Source organism: Anoplolepis gracilipes, chromosome 2 (assembly GCF_047496725.1).
Source record: "Anoplolepis gracilipes chromosome 2, ASM4749672v1, whole genome shotgun sequence".
NCBI classification, from domain to species: Eukaryota; Metazoa; Arthropoda; class Insecta; order Hymenoptera; family Formicidae; genus Anoplolepis; species Anoplolepis gracilipes.
Genome location: NC_132971.1, coordinates 1383566 through 1393847, shown reverse-complemented (window position 1 = coordinate 1393847; position 10282 = coordinate 1383566). Strand labels below are relative to the sequence as shown.

The 10282-nt window shown below is 29.8% G+C and overlaps 1 pseudogene; it reads left to right on the top strand.

Annotated features, from left to right (window-relative positions):
- The first annotated feature begins 215 nt into the window (after positions 1 to 215).
- Positions 216 to 9993, top strand: LOC140675872 (ATP-binding cassette sub-family G member 1 pseudogene; annotated as a pseudogene).
- Positions 9994 to 10282: the final 289 nt, after the last annotated feature.

The following is a 10282-nucleotide window of genomic DNA, read 5'->3' as shown; positions in this document are numbered from 1 at the left end:
CTAACATACTGCACGCTACCAGAGCGATGCCAGAAGTCGGATTTTTCGTAGCCCACTTTTTTTGCATCTGTCCTTACATTTATGTGATATAAAATATGGGGAGAGACATGCGCAAGCGCAAATCGTGTACGTGTAAATTTGGCCTGTAAATTTCTCTGGTTTAGCCGTATATGTTTCCCTCTCCACATTTTTTAATACATAATGCAAAGGTAGGAGTAGATGTAAAGAAATCTGATTACATTCAGCAAGCAACGTTTTTAACTGCGTAGTTTGCGATGATTATAAAGCCTTTCCTCAAGCAAACTCGCATAAAACATTGAGTCATGGAAACCGGTATAAATTGCCGATGAAATATAAAGTGCTAAGCCATTTTCTCTTGTAACTCGAGGTATGTATATCATGAATCGCTCTAATCTATTAGACCTTAACACACATTCATTATTAATTGGATGACTCATTCGTAAACTACACCACGTGTCTACACGTACAAGATTCGACTGACAATTAGTCAGTAGATTGACAAGAAGCGTCTTTAATGTAATTATTTTAATTATTTATAATTTATGTGATAAAAGTGACTTCTCGCACTTGTACGTTAATCAGATAAATCGAATTTTCAACAAAGTGAAAAATAAAAAAAGTGTGAGACTAGACAAGTGCTAGAGTATTAATATATTACGTATGTTCATAATTAAACATTAGTATGTACATACGTAATTATACTGTACATATGCTGAAAAAGAAACTCAGATCCCGGCTCTCTCTGAATGACCTTGACTTGTTGTCAAGATCACTACTTTAGTCTACAAATAACATTTCAAAAACACCATTAAAATCAAGGTCATCACTCTAACTAAATAACATTTCAAAGGTTTTTTAGCCGTCGCTCATTGTCTATTAACAAAAAAGATTTCACATATTATACATAATTTTCGAATACTAATATTATTGAAGTTGACGACGTATTAATATCGGTACCTTCCAATTTTATTGACAAGACAGTGATCTTATTTAACTCTTTCCACAACAGAATACAATTTACAGTGGAAACCAGTGATCATAATAAATTAAACTTTTTAGACCTGACACTTTTTTTAAAAAACAACTACATAATATTCGACTGGTACCATAAGAATACTTTTTCGGGCAGATATCTGAATTTCCATTCTCAACATCCGTTGAACCAAAAGCGTGGCACAATAATAGGCTTAATCGATAGAGCATTTTTATTATCAAACCCGACTTATCATGAAAAGAATTTTAAGCATGTAATAAAGATCTCAACTGAAAATTCTTACGCAATTGACTTGATTTTTAAAACAATGAACAAACGTATAAAGTACTTAATTAAAAAAACATCAAATTATAGAAACACTCCTGCCTCCAAAAGTACCTCATTTTTTACTATTCCGTATTTAGCATCGCTAACAGAACAAATGAAAAATGTTCTAAAAGATGTTGATATTAAACTAGCCTATTACAGTATGAACAAAAATAATAAATTCATCAAAACTCATAAAGATTCGATCCCAAATCCTACAAAAACAAATGTAGTATATAAAATCAATTGCTCGGATTGCAATGTCTCATATGTTGGTCAAGCGGGCAGAAAACTTAGAACTAGAATTAATGAACATAAGACCAACATGAAGAAAAGTAGTACTATCTATTAGGTTATTTTTGACTACCGCTTGACACACAATCATGAATTTAATGGGGATAATATGCAAATTTTTAATAATGAGCCTATTTACGCTAAAAGACTGATATCGGAAATCTTACATATAAAACGACGAACAAACAGCATTGATCTACAAATAGACACAGAATGTAAATACCGAAGATATGACGTCACCTAAAAACGACCTCTTCTCATATTTTGTTCACGTAATCGCAGTACCGCTTAATCTTCCATCTCAGTTACACGTATAATAACAGCACGATATAAAGAATAAGTTAAGTGGACAGATAACCGAAGAATCTACTTCCAGTAAGCAATTTTATTTATTTTTAGTTTCATTTATTCATCTTTTATTTTATTTGATTTACTTAATCTATTTTCATTGTCGAATTTATTTATTTAATTATTGTCACTTATTATTTTACAAATTTGTTCAACAAAACATCAATTCGATGTCAGTTATTGATTTGGTTTAATTTTTTCATACTAGAATCTTTTTTCCCCTCACCTATATATTGCACGTCTCGTGGCTTGGAAACCTCCGAAAAATGCTTGACGGAAAAAATGAACACATTTGAAAGAGTCATTAGTTCATATAGAAAAACATCACGAATAACTTATAGTCGAACATCATAGAATATGTGACATCATATACTCGCGTAATAAACGTTAACTCTTTAATCCGACAGAATAGCGAATGATGTAATGTTTACCTTATGAATTAATTATAAACTGACAGTATGCGGCTATTTCGTTACGATTTGACTTGCGAATATGAATAATTCGGGATCTTATACTTATTAATTACGCTTATTATCTTTTCACACATTACGCTGAAGAGGATCCGAACAAGGATCGAAACGTTTGTATCGTATTTTATTTTAACATTGTCAAAGAATTCATTAATGTACTAATTATTAATAAAACTTTCTGATACACTAATAGAATTCAAAAATTTAACCCACATTCAAAACAAATCTCTTTGCTCCTATTGCCTCTATACTATCTCTTTATGTATCTAATAATACTAATAATATAAAATTAATTTACTTTTTTATCACACAATGTAAAATTATTGTTATTATTTGCGAATATATAATTTTTTTATATTTATACATATTATATCAAACTTATTACGGAAAAATTACTCGATAAACTTTACAAAATATAATAATCAAATAAAAAATACATCAAGTGCAAATTCAAGATCACTTTTTTCTCTCATTGTCAGATGACGTAACTAGTACTTTTTTCTTAATTTAATTGAACCTTTGGTATCAGTTACCTTTCATGTAATATTGTCTGCGTAAATATTTCTTTTTCTTAATATTTAGAAATAATCATACTTAATCATGCATTTAATCATTCTTATTGCGATATCAAATATCATTAAATAATTTTTTGTTGTTGTATTGCAGGTGAGTAAAAAGAAACTTGATTGAAGCAACTTTTACACTAAAGATCACAAAAACTTTTGAAAAGTTTCTTGAGAAACTGGTTTCAATTAAGAATATTGAGGAAGTGAATGATATGATATGCACTATGCATGATATGCAATATCATGCAGTACATCTAATATATATGTTAAATGAAGAATAAAATGAATATTCTGTAATAACTCGTATTAAATAATTAACATATTAACACAATTTATAGAGACTCGTGCGTATATGTGTAAATAGAATAGTGAGGATGATATTAGTTGTACAGATTGCAAAATACTTGTGCTTATAAGAACCGTAAAAATTTGGAGAAAATTATAAATTATATTCTACATTATGTGTTTACGAATATTAAATGAAACATGATAAAATTTCGAAATCAAAGCTTGACATCAATCTTTTAACTGCAATCAGAACAAAATAACCACGTACGAACGTGTATTACATAAATAATTTGTTGACGTCAGACAGTTTTCACAATATTTCTGCACCCGTTAAACATTAATTAATAGAGATACAAGGAGAGCACATGACAGATAAAAAGACGCACAAGCCAAAGATTTTGATAATAAATTAATCAAATCAACAAGTCATGTCTCAAAATAAATTAACCACGCTGAAGACACGAATGATCGACATCCAATTCATAACATATGTGAAACGTCGACAGAGGATAGGAGACCAAAAAACAAAAGAAGTTAATACAATATCCTATCTGACTGACTCATTAAGATTAAGTAAAATATTAAAAATTTAATCTCTATGTACTACTGTAATCTTTCTCTTATCTTACAATATTTTAGCTGAAAAATCAAACTGAAACATATTTCAACGAAATTTTCATGAACTTTACAACATTTACAAGTAAAAAGCATTTCAATTACCCGTACAAAAGGCCAAAGTGTTAAGTTTTTTTCTATACATTTCAAAAACTTAAATTAATGATTATTACACGATTATTTTTTCACTAGGTATAAGCGTTCAAAGTCAATAGCTCGATTTTGCTTTAATAACGAATAACTCGGCGAAAAAAAATCATAGAATATTTGTTAAAAAGAAGAAATTAAAGCTAAAACTCTGCTCTTTAATATCCAATTATTGAAATTGTGCTAGGATTTTTTTTAAATTTAGTATTCTTGGACAAACTTTTGAAAAATTTGTTTAATCGACGGACGCCGCTTTCTTACAATGTAATTTTCTAACGAATAGAAAAAATTGAAATTTATTTAAAAGATTCTAAAACTAGAAACTTCAAGCTTTAAAACGCTTTTTTATTGATCTTATTCCGATTGTTTTTGAGCAAGTTGCAACTACTTGAAAATTGACCTTTTTTATATGGAAGAAAGTGGCCCTTTAATTTTTTGCATAGTGATATCAATTTGCTCATTATTTGATATAATTGCGCCATTATGTTATTTAGTCTTTTCCTATTTATTGGATTAATATATTAAATCATTGTTTTTAAAGTTACATTTGTTTAGCTCTTTCACGCCTTTGTACATTCCTTATTAATTTAATAAAGAGGTTTATTTAAAAAACGTAATAATTTATAAAATATATAAAATTATAAATTTATTATTTATTTATCTTTTGTTCATCTGCCTCTACGCTCATGCGATATGGAATGGGAGGAAGAACGCGCGCAAGCGAAAACCGTGTGAGTATCGAATGTATCACAAATCCAAAATATGGACTGCGCTATCTCTATTTTAGATTTTAGATGAATCAGACCCTATAAAAAAGAGGGAGATAGCAAGTGGTCGCGTAACCCCTCCCCTTTGTATTGACCTATCATATATTTTGATATTGACTAGAAAAAGACAGCTATTGACCGCAGATTTGTGCTCTTCTTTTTTTACATTCACTTTTAAATTGCGTTACGTAGTCCATACTTGATGAACTATATGTGTTTCCCTCTCCACATCTCATAATGTATAGGAGCAGATGCGAAGAGAGTGGCTATCAAATATCCGATTATCTTTATCGCAACATTTTTAACTGTGTAGCTTGCACGATGATTAGTAAGACTTATTCTCATAAGCAAACTCGCATGAAAAATCGCATCGTGTGAAACGGTTATAAATTGCGAATAAAATATAAAGTGCTGAATCATTTTGTCATAATTTATTCGAGATAACATCGCTCGCTCCGACATATAACGCTAGATTCGAGTTAGTTAACACGTGTCGATAAAAAGTGTCTTTCATCTCTAATGTAATCATTTTAATTATAATGTGTGTGGTAAGTGACTCCGCTTATTGTGTATTAATCAGATAAATCGAATTTGCAATAACGTCAAAAACAAAAAAAGTATAAGACTAGACAAGTACTAGATTGTGTTAATATTACATACATAATTAAAATTTGTAACATACATAATTAATACTGTAAAAATGTCAAAAAGAGAGCTCAGATCCCAGGCCCTCTTTCAATGACCTTAACTTTGTCAAAATTACTATTCTAATATTCTAATGTATAAATAATATTTCAAAGACCGTTGCACGTTGCACGCATAACATGTGTGCGTGCAACGTGCAACGTAATACGTACGCACGCACACTTTCTCATTCATACTTATATAACTCTACGAAGTGACTTCTTAACAACATAATACGTAAAATTTTTTTCTTCATAATTTTTTAATAAACAACAAGCGACGCGGCTAAAACCTTTCGAATGTTATTTAGGTTGGTGACTTTATAAAGTCATCATGTAATTAATTTATTAATTATTATTATTAATTATAATTTAATTGTATAATAATATTATTATCAATAACATATGTCAAAGACAAGATTATTCGCTACGAACTCCCTTTTACTCTTTTTTTTACATCAATTGATTTCTCTTATTATTTTGTGCGTTAAAATAAATAAACAATATTAAAATAAATAATAATATATATTCATTTTTTAATTTCATTACCGTGTTTTCCCCTTTTAATGTAACGAAATTGAGATATAAGAGTTAAATAGGACACTCTATTTAACATACAAATTTTCAGAATAAAATATTGTCTTTACTTATTTACTTATTTACTTGTAATCCAGTCGTAAATATAATATATAATAATAATAATATATAATTTAATGTAATATTCAGTGATTAAACATCTTTTCATGTGTGCACATATTAATCGAACACGTATCTAATAATACTAATAATATAAAATTAATTTACTTTTTTATTATACAATATAAAATTATTGTTATTATTTGCCCATATATAATTTTTTTTTGTATTTATACATATTACATCAAACTTATTACGGAAAAATTACTCGATAAACTTCACAAAATATAATCAAATAAAAAATACATTAAGTGCAAATTCAAAATCACTTTTTTTCTCTGAAATCCACAACAAATACAGTCGGACCTCTGATCCTACGACAAAAATTTGAAAGTGATGGTATAATTCCCCTTTCGCGGTTGTAGCATGAGAGGATTTTTTGTCGTAGGATAAGAGGGTCCGTAGGATAAGAAGTCCGACTGTATCTTTTTTTTATAATTTTATCAATTTAATTAAATCTATGATATCAGCTATCTTTGATATTATTTAGGTTAATATTTCTTCTTCTTAATATGTTATCTTTAGACAACATTAATCGTACGTAATCATGCATTTAATCATTCTTGTTATATCAAATATTATTAAATAATTTTTTGTTGTTGTATTTCAGGTGAGCAAAGAGAACTTGATTAAATCTGATTGAAGCAACAATTATATTGAAGTTTACGAAAACTTTTTAAAAAAACATTTTGCACGTAATCAGATTCAATTCGCAATTAAAAGAGAACCTATAGTTTCAATTAAGAACATTAAGGAAATGAATGACATGAAAATGACATGATATGCATGATATGCAAAGTGTATATAATATATAACAAAGTATAGAATAAAATAAATATTCTGTAACAAATTGTACTATTAAATAATTACAATATTAACATAATTTATTTATTTGTTAATTTATTACTGGTGTCTATATGTGCATATAGAAAACCGAGGATGATATTAGTTGTACACATTGCAAAATACTTGTGCTTCTAAGAAGCGTAAAAATTCGGAGAAAATTATAAATTATATTCTACATTATGTGTTTACGAATATTAAATGAAACATGATAAAATTTCGAAATCAAAACTTGACATCAATCTTTTAACTGCAATCAGAACAAAATAACCACGTACGAACGTGTATTACACATAAATAATTCGTTAACGTCAGACAGTTTTCACAATATTTCTGCACCCGTTAAACATTAATTGATAGAGATACAAGGAGAGCACATGACAGATAAAAAGACGCACAAGCCAAAGATTTTGTTAATAAATTAATCAAATCAACAAGTCATGTCTCAAAATAAATTAACCACGCTGAAGACACGAATGATCGACATCCAATTCAAGGATATATCGTACGAGGTTCAGATCGGATATCGCAGACGCAAGAAGCAGATTTTAAAGGGCCTCAATGGACTTTTCAAATCTGGAGAATTGACTGCCATCATGGGAACGTCCGGTGCCGGCAAGTCTACACTACTCAACATTCTGAGTGGATTCCATCAGGGACGATTGACGGGAAATATCGAATATAACGATCAGGATAAACAAAATGTGAGCAACTATAAAAATGACTTATGTTACATCCAGCAGACGAACTACCTGCATGATCTCTTGACCGTCCAAGAGAGCATGATGATAGCGACCTATCTAAAGATCGGTAACGTGACGCATACGTTCAGGCAACTACTGATCGACAATATTCTGAAGACATTGAATCTAACGACGATAAAGAAAACGAAGATTAATGGGCTCAGTGGAGGAGAGAAGAAGAGATTTAGCATTGCTCTGGAACTGATCGATAATCCGCCGATAATGTTCCTGGACGAGCCGACCACTGGCCTGGACTCGCTAGCGTCCTTACAGTGTATTTCCGTATTGCAGACTTTAGCGAAGAATGGCAGAACAATCATCTGTACCATCCATCAGCCGAGCGCCGCGATTTATCAATTGTTTGATCATATCTATCTCATAGAAGATGGTCAATGTGTGTACGCTGATATGCCTGCCAATACGATAAATTATTTTGCCCAGCAAGGTTTTCAGTGTCCCGAATATCACAATCCTGCGGATTACATGCTGGAAGTAGTTAGCGGGGAGTACGGGAATTACAACAATCAACTGATTACAGCAGCTAAGCATTTCCAAAGGACCATGACACCCTTAAAACTGTGCATCGAGGAAACGACCTTGAACGAGCACGACTTAAATGTGAAATTAAAGATGAAACCGCCTTCCGAGATGATGAAATTCATGGTACTCTTATGTCGTTCTATGCTGCTATTGTTTCGAAATTGGACGTTAATTTGGCTTATAGTCATCCTTCACATTTTCGTGGCTATTATGTTGGGCTTATTATTCCAGCATGCTGGCGACAATGGCAACAAGACATTTAATAATATTAATTATTTGGTTATAAGTGTAACTTACATAACACACAGTACTCTGATACCAGCCACGTTGACGTTCCCCTTGGAGTTGGCCATTCTGAAGAAGGAATGCTTCAACAATTGGTACCAGCTAAAGAGTTATTATCTGGCTACCCTGGTAATCACCGTGCCGTTGCAGATATTATTCTGTCTTATTTACTCAAGCATTTCATACTTATTAACAAGCCAATCTATGGAATGGTATCGATTTTTCATGTTTTTACTCATCTTAGTTTTAACAAGTTTGGTTTCGGAGGGCATAGGTTTGTGTCTGGGTGTAATTTTCAATCCCACTAATGGCATATTTTTTGCGTCTGCTATCACTAACGTCATGGTTTGCCTATCCGGCTATCTGATCTTTCTTAGTCACATGCCAGTAAGCCTTTTCTACGTCAGCTACATAAATTACTTTAGATTTGCTTTCGAAGGGGTAGTGCAAGCAATTTACGGCTTTAATCGAGAGCCCTTACAATGTCCCATATCATCTGATGATATAGTACATTGCTATTGGCGGATACCATCAACGATACTAAAAGAGTTATCTATGTTAAAACCTATGTTTTGGATTGATGTTTCCATATTAATCGGCTGGTTTGTGGTTATTCGAATTATAATTTTCGTGTTGCTGAAAAGAAAAGTGTCAAAATTATGCTAAATATTTGTGCCATCATTGTTAAGACAAGAATTAATAGCGCGTAAAAAAATGCGATTTCTTTGACTTATGTTAATGATATGTTATTATTTTCGTATAGGAATTATTGATATTAAATATAATTATGAGATATGACATAAATAACGACATGGTTACAAGAATATATTCGCAGAATATGTCAACCTATATAGAAACAGAAATTTCAATATGGCTGTAATAAAATATATATATATATATATATATATAGTATTGTATATATTTTTTACCATTTCTCATCTATCATAATCAGTTTTCTATTAACATCTAAAGATATTGTAAGAGAGGGATATTTTCTATATATAGAATATCAAGACGGAAGTTATAACTCATAAAAAAAGGTTTTTAAACGTTTTTATTTTTAAATCTCGTTTCATAAAACATGTTTAATTTGACATTTTTTATTTGATTGGGTTTTTTAATTATACATTGAAATGTTTATATAAATGATTGATGTTTAACAACCACTTGTACATATAAATTTATAAATGACTTATAACGCGAACAATATTGTAAACGCCCCATGGATGATAATACTTTTGCATTCGTATTTGCTACAAATGTCGAATAAATTTTAATAAATTCGTACAAGTTGTTATTAAACATCAATTATACATACATTTAAGTGTATAATTAAGAAATCCAATTAAATAAAAAATGTCCATATAAACATATTTTATGAAACGAGATTTTAAAAATAGAAACGTTTAAAAAAACTATGATTTATTTATAACTGCTATTTATTTATAACTTAATATAAATAACTAAAAGATTATATATATATATATATATATATATATATATTTATAATAATATTAGCAATTTATTGTGTGTGTAAGGCTCAATTCTGTAATAACTATTTCAATATAATTTTTTACACGATAAATCCATTTGCGCTTTTAAATGGTTGTCTCCGATTAAATAAAATTATGCAATCTATAGTTTTTATTATAAATTATATATTTTATTATTCTTAT